Here is a 20,377-nt window from a genome sequence, read left to right as displayed (position 1 = left end):
GTTAACGTGCACAAAATGAAATCGATCTAACAAATAGGACTTTAAGCAGCTTAGAGTGCGTCCTTTAATGCTAGTAAAATGTTCCAGTGTGTGTAATAAGATGTGATGGTCAATAGTGTTAAATGCAGCACTAAGATCTAACAAGACAAGTACAGAGACAAGTCCTTTGTCCAATGCAATTAGAAGATCATTTTGCAGCTTTCACCAATGCTGTCTCTGTGCTATGATGCACTCTGAATCCCAACTGAAAATCCTCAAATAAACTACTATCATGTAAAAAGTCACACAACTGGTTGGCGACAGCTTTTTCAAGGATCATAGAGAGAAAGGGGAGGTTAAATATGGGTCTATATAAGGTTTAAAAAATGGATAAAGAGTCGGCTTTTTAAGAAGAGGTTTAATTACAGCTGTTTTTAAGGACCGTGGTACATAGCCTGTTAATAAAGACATATTGATTATATCTAGTAACAAGGTGCTACCTAAGGGTAAACCTTCCTTAAGCAGCCTAGTTGGGATGGGGTCCCAGAGACAAATGGTTTAGATGAAGAAATTGTTGAACTTAGTTTGCGAAGGTCGATCGGAGAAAAAACTGTCTATGTTCATATCAGGTTTTACAGCTGTTTTCTAAGGCTCCTGTGTTTGAAGACGAATTAGTGCGGCTTGAGAGCAGGAGGTGGTGAATTTAGTCTCTAATAGTTAAAATTTTATCATTAAAGAAACTCCTGAAATCGTCACTACTGAGAGCTATAGGCATACATGGATCAATAGAGCTATGAATCTGTCAACCTGGCTACAGTGCTGAAAAGAAACCAAGGATTGATCTTATTTTCCTTTATTAAATATGAGTAATAGGCTGCTCTGTCATTACAGAGGGCCTTCCTATATGTTTTAAGACCAGGCTAATCTGCATTCTTCCAGTTTGGTAGAACGCCATATCCTTTCAAGCTTTCACATTGTTTGCTTTAATATACGGGTTTGAGAGTTAAACCATGGAGTTAACCTCCTTTGTTTACTATCTTCTTTTTCAAAGGGGCAATAGAGTCAAATGCCATTCTCATTGAGCCTGCAGCTCTATCAACAAGATGGTCAATTTGAGAGGGACTAAAGTTAGCATAGGAGTCCTCTGTTATATTGTAACATGACCGTAAATTAAGTGCTGATGGAATCAGTTCTTTAGATTTAGCTACAGCACTAGTAGAAATTCATCTAGAAAAGACATTTCTGCCAAATGGTGTCTTGTCCAGTAATAGGAATTCAAAAGTTATTAAATAATGGTTCGATAAAAGAGGATTCTGTGGAAAAACTGTTAAATGTTCAATTTCGATGCCATAAGCCAAAACAAGGTCCAGGGTTTGGTTCAAACAAGGGGGTGGGTTTATTTACACCCTGAGCGAAGCCAAGTGAGTCTAATAATGAGCTAAACGCAGTGCTAAGGTTCATTATCAGCATCCACATGAATATAAAAATCACCTACTATAATTACTTTATCTGTATAAGGACTAAACTCGATAAAAACTCTGAGAATTCAGATAAAAATTCAGAGTATGGGCCAGGAGCGAGGTAAACTATAACAAATAGAACAGGCTTCAAGGATTTCCATGATGGATGTGTAAGACTAAGAACCAGGCTTTTGAATGAATTATAATTCAGTTTAGGTTTAGTGTTGATTATTAGGCTTGAGTTGAAAATGGCTAAAATTCTAACCTTCTCGCCCGGTGCCTGGAGGAATGTGAGTATTAATATGACTGGGGGGAGTGGATTCATTTAGGCTAGCATATTCATCATGAGACAGACAGGTTTCAGTGAGACTAAATATATCAATATAATGATCTGCTATTAGATCATTTAGTAGTACAGCTTTAGATGGCAGAGATCAAACGTTTAAGAGTCCACATTTAATTCTCCTATTTTGTTGTACTTTTGCAGTGATGGTCATGATTTTTATTAGGTTTCTGTGTAAAATTCCTCTTCCTCTTCCTTTGGGTGGGTGACTGCTCTAACGGAAGCACAGACAAGAGTGTAAGACTGGTCTACTAATAAACTAAGTCAGATTTGTAGATATGAGAGCTTCTCCATCCAAAGTGGGATGAATGTCGTCTCTCCTGATCAGACCAGGTCTTCCCGCAAAAAGTCTGCCAGTTATCTACAAAGTCCACATCATTTGCTTGACTCCATCTCGACAGCCAGCGGTTGAATGATGACATGCAACTGTACATGTCATCGCTGGTCAGATTAGGCAGGGGCCCAGAGAAAACTGCAGAGTCTGACATAGTCTTTGCATATGTACACTAGGAGTCAAAGTTATTTTTTCCGACCTCTGATTGGTGTAATCGGGTGTTGGTACCGCCAAAGTGAATAACAGTCTTACTATATTTACGTTTATCCTTAGCCAGCAGTTTTAAATAGGATTCAACATTACCCGCTCTGGCCACAGGAATACATTTGACTATTGGCGCCGATGTTGCTAACATCACGTTTCTCAAGATAGAGCTGCCAATAACTAGAGTTGGTTTCTCAGCGGATGTGTCGCTGAGTGGGGAGAATCTTTTTGACACGTGAACTGGTTGGTGGTGAACCATGGGTTGTGCTTAGGGCTAAGCTTCTTGTTACCGGCAGTCACCCGCTCACCCTGGCTGCTCAGGAGCTGCTGGGGAGAACGTAGTAGTTACACTAGGTCAGCTCGCACAGGCTACTGGAAGCTGACTAACTACAGCAGCTAACGATTTGATTTCCATAGTGTGGAGCCGCGCTTCCAAGTCACTGAGCCTTGCCCCCATCAATGTAAATATACAGTTATTACTAAAGGACGCAGAGTTGTAGCTAAACATAAGACACACCGAGGAAGAGAAAGCAGGAAGGAGAGAGAGAAGCCATCGCTAACTGCTAAGCTAAAGTTACTGGCTGATCTGAAAAGCCTGTAAACAACTGTGAAGCAGTGAGAAAATCGCTAGAAGAAGGAGAGAGCTAAGAGTGCTTAAGCAGAACTAATGTTGGTATAAATGTACAGCAGGTAACTAGCTGCTGTAATGAAGAAAATAGCAAAATTAACTAGGGGAATAGTCAGAGCAGCAAAACTAAAAATATACTAAATAAATTATAAAATAAACTAAAATAATAACACAATGCACTTACCTTAGCACATAAGGGGGTACGTATCTGAAGATCATACTGGTCTGCACCTCTCTGATTGAGGTGCTTGATTTCAGCCTGATTAGACTGTTAGATTTTCGATCCAAACTTTATTGGGTGCAGCTTTAAAGATCCCCAGGGACAAGAGAGTGACTTTGTGAAGAACAATGGGTCCAACCAGCTAGTCAACTGAGCCTGTCATTACAAACATCCCTTTCTTTTCCTTTTTCGCCAGAATGTCAGCATCGTTCATGAAAGAGGATAATTAAACTTTTCTGACTTTGATTTCATGTAAATTACAATACAATAAAGGCTACTTATCTCCCTCGACGAGGGGAATGAGCAAATGGAAAAGCTTTTTATGGCTCATTGCATCATTTTGTTTATTTCACAGATGAGCAATAAAAGAACATTTTGACATCTGTGTCTATGGTAGCGATTGACTGGTGCAGTGCTAATAGAGGGAAATAATTTAGCTGGCACAAGCAGAGCCTTGCTGATTGGAACTTAAGTATTCATTAAAGATTCAACGCATCCCAACCATTGGCAGACCTTACTGCCTTCACTGTTTTTTCTTTGTTTTCTGGCAGCATCTTTTCAAAACACAAGCCACCAGCTGTCTGTCATACTTTTCCAGAGACACCCTGAAAATTGGCAATTAGATAGAGTTCAGTCATGTTCCTGTGTTTTCACCACACCCCATTCTCTCTCTGTGCTAATATGTTTTCCAGCCAAGTGCCAGAGCAGCACAAAACATTTTGTAGGAGTACCTGATGTCTACAGCGTGTACTTGCAAAAAATACAACACATTCCGCTGCTCATGCATAGGTATATACTTGCTAAGATCAAGTAAATTCCAGTAAATTGTGCTTCTTATTATAAGGCAAATGCTACATTTATCTCATCTCTTCGTCACAATTCCTTTCTTAGTAGATTGAGTATTTTTGAAGGTAGACTATTGTGAAGCAGAAATAGTCTCACTGGTTGAATACAGTGGAGAACTGGGCAGGTTCCTGCAGTCCTGTTAATCTTCTCAATTTTTTAGTTGGACTATTTTCAACACGTGGTTGGACATGAAGTTTTCCTGGTTCAACTATCAAATCAAACAATGAGATATTGAGATACTGTGTTTAAAGATTGTGGTTCAAGGTACAAAACTAGGAAAAAAGTCATCTTAAAGTTCAAAAGTAACATCCAGTCCGTGAGCTTAAAATTCTATTATTGTGACAGGTATAAGGCCAATGAAGTTAGATTTTTGACTATGGACTGATTCAGCAACTATGGAGCAATGATTTATTCCATGTTGTAAAGAGATATGGCTGGGGTGATTGTATATTTTTTCTTATTGTCAACAAATCCCATGGAAATCTAAAACCAACAACGTGTTTGTTTTCCTACCCTGTGTGTGGTAATCAACCCTCAGCCCAAAGGTCCCATCTGAAAATGTAAAAAAAAAAAAGAAAAGAAAAGAAAATAGCACATTTGTTGGGGAATAATTTCCGTTTTGGATTAATCCACATTTGTTCGTCTAGTTGGTATTTGAGGCAGCAGGACGTTGTGTGTGGGATTGAGTCAAAATATATTACAGTGTGTGTTCATGGTAATGAAGGAACATGTCACCCAGTGCAAAAGTGTGGCTCACTGCTGTGTTTTTAATAGTTTTTGGAAACAATGGAGCTCTATAGCACAGGGGAATAAGATATATCAGGCTTGGATACACACACTATACTTGTTAGTATGATACACTCATTGATGGTTTTGCTCTGCACATGATATGTGTTGACTATTAGAAAAATATACAATATTGACAGCCTTATCCATTAAGTTTAAGTTACCAGTCAGCTGGAAAACAAATTATTTGTTAAGAATGATTAAACATTTGTAACCAATAGCTATACAATATCATAATTTTTTTCCACGTACATACTCAACAATAGAGCTGATTATTACAAACAAATTCAAAGGTAAACTTGTCAATGGCCCCTCCTATTTCTCAGCTTTATTTAACTTCAGTGGGCAGTGCCTGATGCTGATCCATAAAGCTTTGGAGCTCAGGGGTTCATTTTACAAAAGCTTTTGTCAGCACTGTTTACACTCGTATTGTAAATGGTGGCAGCATAAAGTGCAGATACATTTATTAGTCCTACAGGGCCCTTGCATGCACGTGCAACTATGGCATTTCTTTTGATTAGTGGAATATGTCAAAATAAGTGAAAGGAATTGAACTCACAGCTTGCATGTTGCAATTTTTTTTAAATGGGTCCTACGTTAGTAAGTGGTAGGAATGAATGAAGAAGAAGGAGAAGAAGAATGAGTATATTCTTGAACATAATGCATTCTTACCAATTTTATGTTTGATGAAAATATAATCATTAATGCAAAATAGTTGCATATGAAAATTGAATGCGATTTCATGTTACCTCCCTCCTCAGTTATACTGTATTTTTCACTGGCTTCACATTATTCAGCGAGTGAAACCCTCCACCTGGACACAGGTATGAAGTGACCATTTAAAAGTAAAAAATCTTTCTGGTCTAAATTTTACATTTCTGACATGCGTTTGACCAGTGGCAAACTCCTTACAGTAGGATGAACATGGAGGACACTCCAAACTGCAAGATTAGGCAGGTGGAGGGTCCATTGGGAATAGTTTATGTGGATATAAAAAAATGATTTTATCCACCCCTGCATTGTTCACAGTTTGGAACTTTCAGAGGGGAAAGTTACATCTTAGCCTCAATATGTCTCGCCACATTTAAGTAAGAGCATACCCCAGGAACTATCTAGAACATGCTCCCTGCCTCATTTTCCTGCAGCGTGTCCCTCCTGCATATTTCAGCTCTGCCCTGGGGCTGGAATCCACTTTAAACTGCCTCCTAAGCCAAGACAAGCAGCCCACCGAGAGCAGATTTGCTAGCATACTTATCTTGTGTTCATTAGGTGCCCAGTCACTGTAATGTCAGAGTAGGTAGAGTGTGTGAATGTCTGTGTGTGTGTGTGTGTGTGTGTGTGTATGTGTGTGTGTATGTGTGTGTGTGTGTGTATGTGTGTGTGTGTGTTTGTGTGTGCGCAGCATGTGTGTGCTGTAGGCATCCAGTGTGTTATCTTTCCTAGAAACACACCATACTACAACAGGAATCCACTTTAATATAGTATGAGTGACATGAGAAAAGTCACATCTATGGTGGCCCTGAAAGTTTAATGCAATGCAACTTCCCATTCTGCTCTGTTTTTTTTCCCTCTTGCAGTCACCTGGTTGGCTTGTCAGACTAACTGGCGTACCTGAGAGGTGGGAGTGACTCTAAGTGACGCTAAGTCCAAATGTCCAGACTTCACCATGCTCGCATCGCTGACTGAACAGGCGAGTTCCTGGGAAGTTCATGAGGGCAGAGATGTGTCCAAATCCACAAATCATCAAGTACACAGGGAGCCTCAAACTAACTTTCCAAGTTTGAAACAAAATGAAGAAAACGTTTTTATCAGCATTTAGAAATAATGCTGCAAAGTGACAAAACACAAGCAAACACAAAAAATGAAAAAGCTCAGTATTTTGAGTTTTCAGAGCCACCATACAAATCCCCCAAAAGATGCCTGTTCGTTCTAGTCAACAAATTTCATGTCCATCACAAATATCAACTTCAGAACCAACAAACAGTGACTTCCTCCTCCATAATCACTTGTGACTGCCTGTAAACTCACTGACAGACACTGAAGCTAGATAAACTTCAAAGCAAGAATTTGGATGCAGCTCCTTATGTAATCCTATCCTCAAAACAACTTCAGAAGTCATCAGTAAACTTCCCATTGTTAGTGAAGAAGGGCTCTCAGGCTTGCTTGCATAGCTGAGAATATGGGTTCTGCATACAGCCAGGCAGCCAGCACCTTGGAGACACTCACTGTTTTTTCTCATGCACTCAATACAACCTTCATCTTGAAACATCTGTGTTATTTCTACCAAAAAGGGCAGTGAAAGCAGGTGATTTGCAAATACAAGCCAGCTACTGTACTTTGATTCAATAATCAGTGTCTTTGAATAAAACTGCCAGACTCAGACTTAGAAGAAGAACTGCTGACAGGATTGAGACACAACTGTGGTCTCACCTCCTGTAGATAATCTTCTTCAGTGTTAGGACTCAGAAAATACAGGTTTTCCCTCAAATCTTTCCACATATCTGAAAGCTCAGGAGACTCAATCACAAGATGGTAGGCTGTAACAATTGGGTGCTGTTCTGTTCTGTCAGGAGCGAGCAGGAGACTTTTATGTTTTTGTGTCAACATTGTTTGATATCTGTTATTACAGGCATTCCTCCCCTGAATTGGGTGCATGTGAATAGTTCTTTACTTTCATGGACAGTAGCAGTGACTCTAAATCACACTGAATTCAAAGTGTTAATATACATATAGTATGATTTGATCAGCAGAGGAACATAGGGCTTTTTTCAAGAATTGTTAAATATAACTCATGAAATAGATTAAAACTAATGAAATTGATTAAAACAGGGACTAGATTCACTTTTCAAAAGAAACTACAGTACAGTCCAGGCTACACAACAAACAAATTTGACATGAGCAATTTTTAAGATTCTAGGTATTCATCAGACTAAAGCTGGTGGACTTCAGCAGAAGCTTGATGTGAGCATAATCTTGTGCTGCATTAATGATGCTGAGCATGTATTATTGGCATGAATAATTTAAAAGCTGCATTAATATATTTTTCCCTCTTGGGGCAACGGAGCAAGCTGAAAATTCAACGCATAAAATGTGCAGCAGACTTTAGAAAAAAAAAAAGGAAAGAAAAACATACTTCACAGCTGTACTGATCAGTATTTTAAAATGGAGTTGGTCATTGTAACGTAATAATTTGAGAGGTGTCACTCCTCAGCTCTACAGAGCTTTGTCACACGTTCAGCTCACTCTTTTGGTTCAGTCTCTCCGCTCTCATCAAAAACTAAATTGCTGCTACTTTAAGGAATTTCTTAGAGTTCTGAAATGCAATTTCTTGGATAAAACCTTATTTATTTATACAGTATATTTAACACGGCTACTTCAAAGATCAAAAAATGTTTTCAAATCCAGAAAGTCCATCCTCCTCCCCACAATACCAACCCCATCACAGCTCTTACACTCTGTTGCACCAGCGTCCCTCTATCTTACCTCCTGTCACCAGACATCGTTTAACATCTCAGTTTTACTAAATATAGCTTTCTACAATGGTGGCAAAATGGCATGCATTTTATGCTTAACTGCGACCAAATTACTGTCAGTCTGCAGTTCTATAACTTGATGACCTTCAGGTATTGTAATACTGCATGAGCTTCAACCCTGTTCCCCAAAAATTCTGTTTATATACTACTAACTTGGTTGCCATTTACATTGTAAAGGAAATGTAATTTCGGCCTGTTCGATGCTGAGGTTATGTTCACTGGTTATGTTTTTTCTGGTCCAGGAAATGTTGTTTTCATGTACTGTACAGGAGTCATACGAAGATGGTCAAGTTTGTCAGTTACCGTAATTATACCGTTACCGTAACAATAACTTTGTTGTTCTGAATGGATTTGACTGGAAAGCCTGTTAAAACCATTGTCAGTGCCTGTTTTGCAGATATTTTTAGAATGAACATTTTGTAACTTTGTAGATATGTTCAATATCTCATTATGTTAATAAAACCAGGGTGGCTTGGCGTTTCTTTGAAAAACTTACCCATTGTTAAATTCTGTTGTTTAGTGTTTTGACAATGATAGGACATTGCTTTGTACCTTGGGCACATAGTGCATGGCAATGTCACTAATCTCGACTGTTTTTGTTTTTTTTCTTTTGGTTTTAGAGAACAGAATTGAAAAAAATTCCATTTAAAAAATGCAGCACAGATTAGCACCAGAACCTATTGATAGTGTAATGAATTGACTGAACTTAAAATGTACTATAAACTATATAGATCCTCTACGTAACTAGGTATTAGTGTATGATACAGTTACTATATATAGCAATAAATTAAATTAAATTATTAAGTATTGTTTTTGAGTTTTTGTGTTACATTTGAGTTTTTTTACTATTGAGCTGCTACTGCTGAAAGAGCTTCATTAGTCCAGGTTTTAGTAGAGAGATTTAGTGCTCTTTGATGCTCTTAATAAAATTCAAGAGATGTTCCACCTTGACAGGGATATTCTTTAATTCTTTTAAAAACACTTTTCACTTGTTATTTTTAGCATGCAAACATATCTAATATCAGTACAGAATACTGGCTGTGAGTGTCATTAACGCAAATATATCAGCATCTGTTCTCAAACCTCATGCTGGTCAAATTGTAGTGTGAACTATGATAGAAGTATGTAATTATAACAACAACGGCATTACAAATGTATATTGTTAAAGTGCAGTGATATCATAATACCTCCCAGGTAGAATGCCGCCTTCAGTACTTCACTAGAGGAGGTATACATTACAAGGAAGAGAGCCAGAAATATAACATTCCTCCTGCTGAACAGTGCTGTAACACAGTTATATCAGCTGTTAATGTCTGAAACATACATAATAAGTCAAGATCTATATAAAGACCTGTGCATTGGTCTCCTAAGCCTCTTCATTGCTTATAAGATCAATGGTGATGAATCAGTACACCTGAGAAAGACCTTTGAATTCTTTTCTGTGTCATAAATGTAAGGTAGTCAAAAGGGGTCACTGCAGCTATTTTATCCAAAGACAGGAGACGAAGTGCTTTGATTGGGTGAGATTTAGTTAACTACAAAATCAGAAGCCTTGCCATAACTTAGGTGCATACCAGTGGTAATTATTTAGTAAAGACTGTTAAGCTAAGGTTCGATAGAACCATCAGAGAAATTCCATCTGAAATCACAAAAACGTATCTATTTTTACTGTCCAAAATCATATCAAAACGATTTTAACATTTATTGTTGATATTATTACCCGTCTCAAACATCTCCTTTAGCTTCTAAGCCTCTGAATGGGCAGGCCAGTGCAAGTATTTGATTGACAGTTGAGCTAGATGGGGCACAGGGCCATAATCTAAAGAAACTTCAACTGGGCGCTATATTTATATCTATAGCGTCAGCCAGAAAGGAGCTGTTGCTCTGTCATTAGCTTAGCTGTGGTTTAAGTTTTAAGACAGGTTTAAACCTGTGTCGTCTCAGTCAAAGTCACTTTACCACTGAAACCCCTGAACTACAAAGGTTTAAGGTTTGGTCCACACTAGAGGATTTTCAAATCTTAACCAATTTTAAAAACATGTGATACCACGGACATAATGACAGATTAATCCTATTTTAGATATTGTAATCGTAAGAACACACAAACACACCAGAAGCGTCAGTCAAGATGCAGGACCACACACTTGGCGTTTATACTAAACAGTTTCAGAGTTGGGATTCCAGGGGCTTGGGATCTCACATAAACTCGCCGGTTTAACTAAGGTTTCATTTTAACCTGCTGCAGTTCAAGTTCATAAAGTTAAGTATAAGAACAGATTCATACAGCTCAGATCATTTTATCAATATCTGAGATGTCAAATATTTCACCATGTATGCTCTTTTGAAGGCAATACTATAAAATGGCAACGTTAACAATATAATTTACAGTTAAATGTGTCACTTCCTCCTCAAGTCATTTTTGGTGCCATAAAGCGAATAACTGATTATCTGACAAATATAACAACCGCCTGGTGATTAATGCCTCGCCACAAGTCCAGTGCCTGCAATGAGGAACTGTGGTCAGTTTGCCAGTAACGCAGATGTCACAGAAATAAATAATCATATATGTATTGTCAGACCAATTCCCCAGTACAGTAAGTACAGTACAGTACAGTATGTAAAATGTTTAGAACAGAACTTAATAGTGGTGACAGTCAGCTATCACAAGTGCAAGTAGACTATGAAATACAAAACATTCTCTGTCAAGATAAGGTTTTTGAAAAGAAAAACCTTAGCAGGATGACAGTGTCTCACTTTCTGTGATTGGTGGAACTAAATTCTTTGATACAGTGACTCAGTGCATGCTGGGAAGCCACCAGACACACATACTCCAAGTGTGCTACATGTAGGGGTTGTCTGACACACTTGAGGCATGAGGCCTCAATAGGCCTCTACTATGAAGCAGGATTTGTGGTTAGCGAGATAATCTCAGGTTTAACCCTGGGTTTTGGGGGTTATTATGGTGGTTCACTTCTTACCGGGGTAGATTGCTATAGTAACTTATACTGCAAATCTAAGTTATGTTCGAGAAAACAGATCAAAGTGTATAGAAGCACCGCCTACTGACCAATCAATTCTCTTGGAAAATGGCATCACCATGCGTAGAAGATCCTGTGTAGCTTGGTGCATGGATCGTGAGAGGTTCTCTCAGGAGGCCAAGAGTATTCAGAGACCAGTAAACCCCTTTAGACTTTCCCTGAACATTTTTTATATGAGCGGCCTTCATTATTGCAGAGGGCCAGCTCCTCAGCAGGGGTGTACTCCTGTGTAGGAGGGCCCCCTCCTGTCTTCTTCATTTAATTTTCTTTCTGTTGGCTGCAAGAAAATACAAAGCCATTTCATTGTGCTTTTGTATACCGATATCATCCTACAGCATAGACTGATTGAAGCACTAAAGCCTTGTACAACAAGTAACAAGGCTTTAATGGATATGAAATATGAAAGTAAGCCTACTTAACCCTTTGAATTATGTTTTTCTATTCATTTTTTATTTGTTTGCCACCATAAGTTTGACACAAGTCTGTTTGACACCACTGGGGTTGGAGCTGAAAGCATATGGCTAAAATTGTCATGCACACCATAAGAATACATCTAAGCAGCACATTCATTTAATGGAATACACAAATGTAATTATAATCAGATTTACTTGCGCCTTAGTGATGGGGCAGTGATATTATAAGCCTATTAACTTACGCCTTCAAACAGTTGGAAATTTTTGCCAGCTGTCCTTCCTGCATTTGGCAGCTGCAACTGTTGCTTTTAGCCTGATGTGTTTAACTTCTTCGTATTTTTCTAATATTCTAGTTTGCTCTTCATTTGTGAAATATGCCACTCTGCTGCCAGTAGACTTGTCCGCTTCTGGTCATATGCTGCAAACACCAACCCTTTTATGTGAACGTGCTCAGGAAAAGCTGGGTTGACTCACGGAGTTGATAACCACTGTGGTGTGAGTGGTTAGCTTGATTGGGGTTGTTGGGCTTAGTGAAGCTAGAAAACGAAAAGATATCCTGGTTATACTGAGCTCGCTTTGTATAAGTACAGTAAGTACAGTTGTACAGTAGTTATCTGGCCTCACTGAGCCTAACATTGGGCTGTCCTGGATAACTGGATAACTGGGTAAAAAGGTGGTTATCAACAGGCTCAGTTAAGTCGTTGAATCTGTCTATCTAACATCATTCATACGAAAGAGGTCTAGTTTGAGTGAAGTACTTCGTACAATACGCAATGAAACGGTGATAGACCCCAAGGACAATTTGGTTAAAGCAACAACAGAAAGTGAGATTCAACAAGATGAAATGTAAATAATATAATCACATGACTAGAATATAATGAAAAGCTGTAGAAACACTAGAAATAATTTCCAAATATTAAAGCAAGGCTAAGGCCATAAATAGGTGCATGAATTATTATATACATTTTTCGTATAGAGTGAGTACTTCTTTGCTTTTTTTGTCTGATGATGAACAAACTATTGTGGAAATGTGACGCATATAAAAAAGTTAAAGAGAGAGGAGGAGAAAAGTAAATGTCTGACAAAGTCTATCTGGCTGAAATGTTGCATTTATAATCATCAGAGCAGCATCCGTCAAGCTGGAGCCTGACCTTCGATGATGTGATTGGTGACATAATCATCGATCACAGTTTAACACGCAGCTGTTTTTTAAACTCCTGAAAGTTGTGGTTAAGTGGACTCATTCTAAGCCACAGTTAAGCAATGATGTTAAGTGACAGAACGACAGCATTGTTGTAGCATAATGTAGCATTTTGTTACCAGTGGCGCTGAAGAATCATTAAAACTGACTGATGTTAACATTTGCAGGTACATTTTTAAAGCTGTTCAGTCCGCTACAGCTGACTAGGTAATTGGCTAGCTAGCCTGCAAACTGTTAGCGCAGATTTCTCAGATGGATGTTTGTTTGCTCACTCATTCAGCAAGCCAAGGTGCAACGGATGATGTGTCCACAATTCTTGTACTCAGTACAAAGATAATGTGGGTTGTTTTTCAAAGTCTGTGTCTCTTTGTTGTGTCTCATGCTGCTGTTAGTCAGTGAAACTGTTTACATTTACTGCTTTATATATATAAGTTTAAAATTAAATGACTTGATTTGTTACATGAAATGAATGTCTCTGTCTCCTTTACACTTAGCGCCTTCATGTATTTTCGGCATTTAGATAGATATCTGATATCAAAAAGTTAAAATGCAACAAGGAAGCATCAGAGACAGATCGAAATCTGTGGTTTAAACATTGCTTGAACAAATGTGTAAATCTCCCGGATGTATAGACAGTCTTTACTCCTCCTAAATGTAGCTACGTTAGTTAGTGCTCTGTGGAAGTGCCCACTAACAGAGTCTGTCCTCCAGCTGAAGTTTTAATGAAATTAAACTAAGATTTGCATTTTTTTTTCCCTGTTTCATATGAAGTGACAGGCAAAAAGCAGCTCCATCAATTTTAACACATTTAATCATCCACAAGGCATAACGTGGTGTTGTGGATTTTACCTCATCCCTTATCAGTTTAACTACTTTCGTCTCACTTATAGTTCGTTCATGCAAATCATCCATGCATTTGTGTTTGTGGAAAGTTGTTAGCTAGTTAAGCTTTTATTGTCATAACTTAACTGTTTAAGTCCAGAAGTTATTCTCCTTGTGTTTTTTGATGTTACCAAACAGCGTCAGGTGCAATCACCACCCACGCTCTAGCCTGGAGGCATGTAGTCTGGGAAAAAAACATCTGGACGCAATCAGATTTGTGATCTGGCTAACAGATCAGCCAAGACACTAAAATCACTCACAGGTTTTAATGTTTTGGCTGAATTGTGTATGTGTCTAAAGGCCACTTCAGACTGGATTTATGTCTCTAGGGGAGGTTGGTTGATTTAACATTACCTTGTTAGTGGTTTTAATCCCATACAGCCATGATCTCTAAGGTTCTTCAGCTTGAAGACCTCACGCAGTGCCCTTGCCTCACTATCGCCTTGCCTCACAAACTATTCTGCACCACCCTGGAAAGAAAGACCTTCATTGAGCCCACATCTACACCCACTAACTCCCAAAAACACAATCTTTCTTATCAGTGTGAGGAGATGTGAATGACATGCTGGAAGTTTTATTTGAACAGGTACTGCAATGTCACAAAATATCTCGAGAGTCCTAAGGAACAAAACTTTTTCCAGCATCTGCTTGAGATCCTACTCTGATATGTCAGAGAATACAGATTGAAACATACTGCAATTCTCAAGAGTGAGATGTTCTCCAAAGTGTGTGAGCTATTTCAGCTATTTATTTAAACAGCTCAGGAGTTCCATCCCTCTCTCTCATCAATTAGGTTCAAGAGCAGCATTCAATACAACACCTGCTCAGATCCCACTCACAGGCGCATAATGTTGCAGCCAGTGCTACCTCACGGATTACAGGAAACCAAGTGTGAAAGATGCCATTGGCCTGGAGCTTTGGCACACCAGTAAGTGATGTTACTGTTTGTTTCACCTGGAGTCCCCAGCCCAATACATCCTGTTCATCCCAAACCACAGGAGAATCTGGTAATCTACAGCTTTTTCATAACCATTTCTGCATTCCAGTAACACTCGTGGATCCTCTGCTGGTTGCAATGGTGAACAAACAGTCTCTTAAGTGGAAGTGTGCATTAGGAGTCGACTGTCATGGATATTTCAAGCCAGGATCTGGCTTGAACTTCAAAACAGGTCATTTAACTGTTGTAAAGCTCCAAAATCTTATAAACAGATTGCGACTAAATATCTGAGCACATTTAGCTTTTTCATAATCACAAAACTTCACTTTTTTTACACAAGATAGCAGATTCTCATGAACTCTGCTAAGCACATTCACACCCTATAGAAAAGGAAGAAGAACCTTTTTGAATTTGGTGATTGTATGACCTGTACTGTATTTCCAATTTACTGTGAAAATTTCCATTTTCCGCCCATCTACTGGGAATATACTGTGGGGGGCAATACAACAAGGCTGTTATTCTCATATTGCAACTGCTGATATTCAGTATTTTTTTTTTATCTTTCCATTTTCATGCAACAACATTTGATGACTCTGTTTTCATGCTTAAACTAACCTCTGAAACCTGTGAGACTGATGAATTCCTTTAGTTTATCCTGAAGGCAGGATGAATCACCACACTTACTCAATAATAGAGACAACCTTTGGAAATAAATATACGCAATATATTTAACGAAATACATTCCTGAAATTGAATGCTATGCAAAAAAAAAAAGAAAAATGGTCAGAGGTTTTTCCGTCTTTGTATCTGCAGTCAAGAAGGATTCTTCATCATATCGAAGATAAAAATGTGTATTAATGTGTGTGTGTTATGACTGGCTTTTATTAAAGTTAATGCATATTATCAAATAAACATACCACGCTAATCTCAGAGTTCATCTGTGAGTTGTACTGATGTCTCTACATGGTGTGGAATTGTTTACTACCATGACATTCAAAGTATGTCCTCTTTCTTAAAGCAAGACTAATTCTGTCCATTGCTTATTCCTTGTGACATGATCAAAATAACTGACACCTTACATCCACCAGCACAAAGCCCTGTTCAATGTGGCTGTGTTTACTACATCCCCCAACTCATCTATTCCTGCCTTTCATCAGTATCCATGCCTGATTATGTGAAAATAAAACCTCAGAATGGAGTTTGAAGACACATTTCCACTAAGAATAAGTAGAGAAATGGCATTTTATGGTGAGTGAAATGCAAAGTGTTGTTAAGGTGACGAGTGGTAAAAGTCCACTTTGTTGTAGATGGTGCAAGACTCATGTCTGTGGAGGGAGATAACAGGCATTAAGAGGTTTGACATCTGTGTGTGTGTGTGTGTGTGTGTGTGTGTGTGTGTGTGTGTGTGTGTGTGTGTGTGTGTGTGTGGGTGTGTGTGTGGGTGTGTGTGTGTGTGTGTGTGTGTGTGTGTGTGTGTGAGTGTGTGAGATCACTCTGTAGTTATACTGATCATTAGCAATGATAATTTTAGGCACTAAACACAGTCAGAAAAATCCATGAAACAATGTGTACTTGTAAACATATTGTGGAAAGTTTCTGACAAACATAACTATACCTTTAATGCAATATGCATGAAACTGGTCACACCATCTTAACCTCACATTAAAGTTTAGGCAAGCAAATAACTACAATTAATCAACCCCTTATTGTTTTTTAAAAACTGCAATTCAGACATTTATCACATTTATATATTACTCATAGATTTATTTGAACCTGATTAGACATATCAAGAACTAATTAGGTTCACCCTAATGGACCCTTTTTTTTGTTTAGCTTCTTTGAAGTCTCTGCATCAGAGCAGGTGAAAAACATGTTTCCCCGCCTGAATGACAGAAAAAAATTGGTCATGGTTGAAAAAAGAAAAAAACAAAAGACTTTTTTTTTTTTTTTTTGGAGGACAGTCTCGATTTCTGCCTCCACCCTAAAACAACAAACTTTTTTCCCAGCAAATACTTTGACTTGTCATAGCAGCACAGGAGGAAAGCAGAAGTTAACAATGGCTCAATTCCATCATGTGCCCCATCATGTGCCAGTGAGCCAGCATGTACAATACCAGAACCCTGGAACCAGCTCACCTAAATGGAATGCAGTCACTTTTAATGTTATGAATTTCTGTTGCAGTTTGCATGAAATGTCTGCTGATAAAAAGGTCTACACCGATCAGCCAAAACATTAAAACCAGTTAGGAAAAGCACAGATGTAAATAATAAAGTGAATGATTGCTGGATTTAAATGTTTAGGATGGAGCCATCATTACTGTTATTGGTAACATCAGTGTGTTTCCTGCAGCTGCTTTGAAAAGGGCCTGTTTAAGTGAATTGTTTCATTTTGGGGGTTGTGCCACTAATAGTGTACATTACAAGGAGCTAAACACCCCTGGTCATCTACCCAGGTTTCACTTATTGTGGCTAACTAGACTGACTGACTCTACAGACTATAGATTGCCTCTTCTATAAGCTTTGTTTCAATTGCTTAAGACATATCAACTTTTTCACTGGGTATGCTCCAAAACCAACTGCTGGGCAGTCAGTTTCCCCTCACTTCCAGAATCCTATGATGCTTCTGCTAACCTCAATCGACAATCAGCTATTATATTAGTAGATTATCTCTAGTCTTGTCACCTTTGCCTATTTCTTTGTAATAGGGGAAACACTGGTATATATTTCTTTCTGTGCTGAGCACCTTGTTGTGAGACCTTATCTTCAGTCCAGAAAGGTTGATTAAATCAGACTGTCTTGACTTTGTTGTTTTTGTTTGTGTTTGATTGCACACTTGTGTAGCCATCAAAACATAAAACATCCTAACAGACTCGGTTACCTAACTTTACCTTCCTCACTAAGTTCTTAGTGCTTTGAAATTAAGGCATCAATGCTCTCCTCTAATAACCATCTGTCAGTTTCCTGAGAGGAGAGCAGAAGTTTATGAGCCCCCTAATCAGTTGGGATTTTGACATGGATCATTTCACATTTGATATCTGGCTGAAAAAAAAACAAAACAATGTCCTTTTTACTCATGCTGAAACATCACCCAAGAGGATAATAAGCGATTAAGCAGCCATCGTCTCCGAATGTTCTTACCAGGCCTGGCTTCTTCTTTTGAAAATATTTAAGGGTCTAAATGGTGGCAGGTCCAAAGATAAGAATAAGTTTTAAAATATTATTATTAGAATTATGTGGATCTGTTAGTAGTCTACTCGTTTATTTTGATTCAAATCTTCCGTTACAGTACGTCAAAAGTAAATTAAGACACATCCACCAGTGTGGCCAAAATTACAGGACAATGGCATGTTGAATATCCCTAAATTCCCATGATTTGCATGTATTAGTTGCTTTGGAGATGCATTAACTGATTCTTTTGGTCACTTGGGGGCAGCACAACTAGCTGTAAACATAATATTGACATATTATCAACTAAGCTGATTTCTACATCCAGCAGACAAAAAGCAACGTGATCATTCATTTAGAGTTGTGATTGTGTCCACCTGATGAATATCAGTCCAATATTCCCTCTCGTTTAGCTCTGTTTTTGGTCTCTACCTACTCTTGAGAAAAATATCTGTCTATTTAGCTGCTAAATGCTCCACTACATTCACTAGCTATTCGCTAACTGTGTCTGTCTGCTCTTTGGTGCTGAGCAGGTATAAAGCTATATGCTGCTTGTACTGGAAACAAGGTTGATGTGAGCGCTGACAGCGCTGATCTGAACTAGACCAGTAAAGTTGTCGAAGGCTGTAAAATTAAAACAATGAGCTGACAGATGCTAAAACAACAGAATCAGGCAATTATTCTTTCTGGGTTCATCACTATGAGTTAGAGTCACTTTTTTGTTTCTATTGTTAAAAAACAAAATATTGAATAGTGCAATGTAAAGACATCTTCAGGCAACCTGTCTGTCAGCACATTTCATATAACCAGTGGTGTGGCATGACTTTTTCACTAGGTGGTAGGTAGGTAGCTCTGTGCATTTATGTAACGTACAGTGCAGCAGAGCGCCAGCTGCCGGTGGCTGGCAGTTTCTTAAAGTTTTAAAAAGTATCTTTGGGTGGCCACTTAGCAACTGCTTCCACTTTACAATTATCGCCAGGGGGTAAATGTTATCTAATAAGGGAGCAGCATTAGCCTAATAATAACAATAATAATAAACATTGTTACTGTTATTACTATAGTTGCTTATAATAATAATACATCCTTGTTAAATAACATTTAATTGATTGAATGTAGAAACCAGCAGGATGCTAGCTGCTTTTCTAGACACAATAAAATCCGGGGTTCTGCTGAATCTGGTTCGTTGACAAGCTTGGTCAATCAGACCTGCACGCCCACCATTGCAGTGTTGCCAGGTCAGTTCAGAAACGTCATTATTAGCCAGAAAGGAATATGAATATTGAAAAAGAAAGAAAACGTCCACACTATGATAAACCAGGCCATAATTTTGTCAGCCTACCAAAGCTCATTTTTACCAACATAATCCATCCTAAAAAAAACCAATTATAAAGAAAAAAAAAAATCTGGGAACATTTCTTCATTCTTCAGCAAGTTTTTTTTCACCCGGATCGGTTTTTTTGTCAACCAGGGGGTCATCCATCAGGAAAAGCTGAACATAGAACACACATACACACACATACTGCAGTCAGGAAAAAGTACACACACAGCACACAGATAAAGGCAGTAGGCAGTTTTTTTTTTTTTTTCATTCATGTGTTTTTCATTTTTTTTTTTTTTAGGATTATGGATTATTTCATAGGAGGGAATTGCAGGAGGTACTAATGGACCACCACACACAATGGACCACACATAATATGCATATAATTTGAAAAACTGAAAAACAATGCAGAAATGTAAAATTTGGAAATAATATTTAATCAGATTTCGTCAGCTTAATCGTTTTTTTAATTTCAGGTTTTAAAATCAATTTTAATTTCAATTTCAAAATTCAATTCAATTTATAATTCTTATTTTAAATTTTTATAAACACTTATAAAACATGAGTTATGAAAACTTTTCTATATTTTCTTTTGAATGAATGACTCTCATCTCAAAAAAAAAAAAAAAAAAATAAAAAAAAAAAAAAAAATAGACTTAAGATAGATAACTTTCATTTTTTTTGTTTTTTTTTTTTTTTTTTTTTTTTTTTTTTGTATTTTCAAGAAAACAGAAATGTAAATACTTGTTAAGGTAAGTTGTGTCTTTAAATTAAGTTTCAAATTGTATTCATAATATTTTCAAAACAATTCAAACATTCTAACTATGAACTACCCCATACACATTCATTTCATACACTTTTTTTTCACTCATACACAATTTAACAAAGTCACTGTCACTGAGAGTGGCCTGTAGATGTTGTGTTGAAAAAAGCTTGGTAATAAAAGAGCTGTAAAGAAGTAGTAAGTTCTAAAAAAAAAAAAATTTTAAAAACTGAAAAAAACAAAAACATTCTTCTTACTATAAACTTTAAACACTGTTCTATTTATTTAACCACAGTTCAGTTATAACAAAGTTGAGCAAACTTAAAAT

Source organism: Xiphias gladius, chromosome 10 (genome assembly GCF_016859285.1).
Source record: "Xiphias gladius isolate SHS-SW01 ecotype Sanya breed wild chromosome 10, ASM1685928v1, whole genome shotgun sequence".
Taxonomy (NCBI): Eukaryota; Metazoa; Chordata; class Actinopteri; order Istiophoriformes; family Xiphiidae; genus Xiphias; species Xiphias gladius.
Note: the sequence above shows the minus strand (reverse complement) of the source record.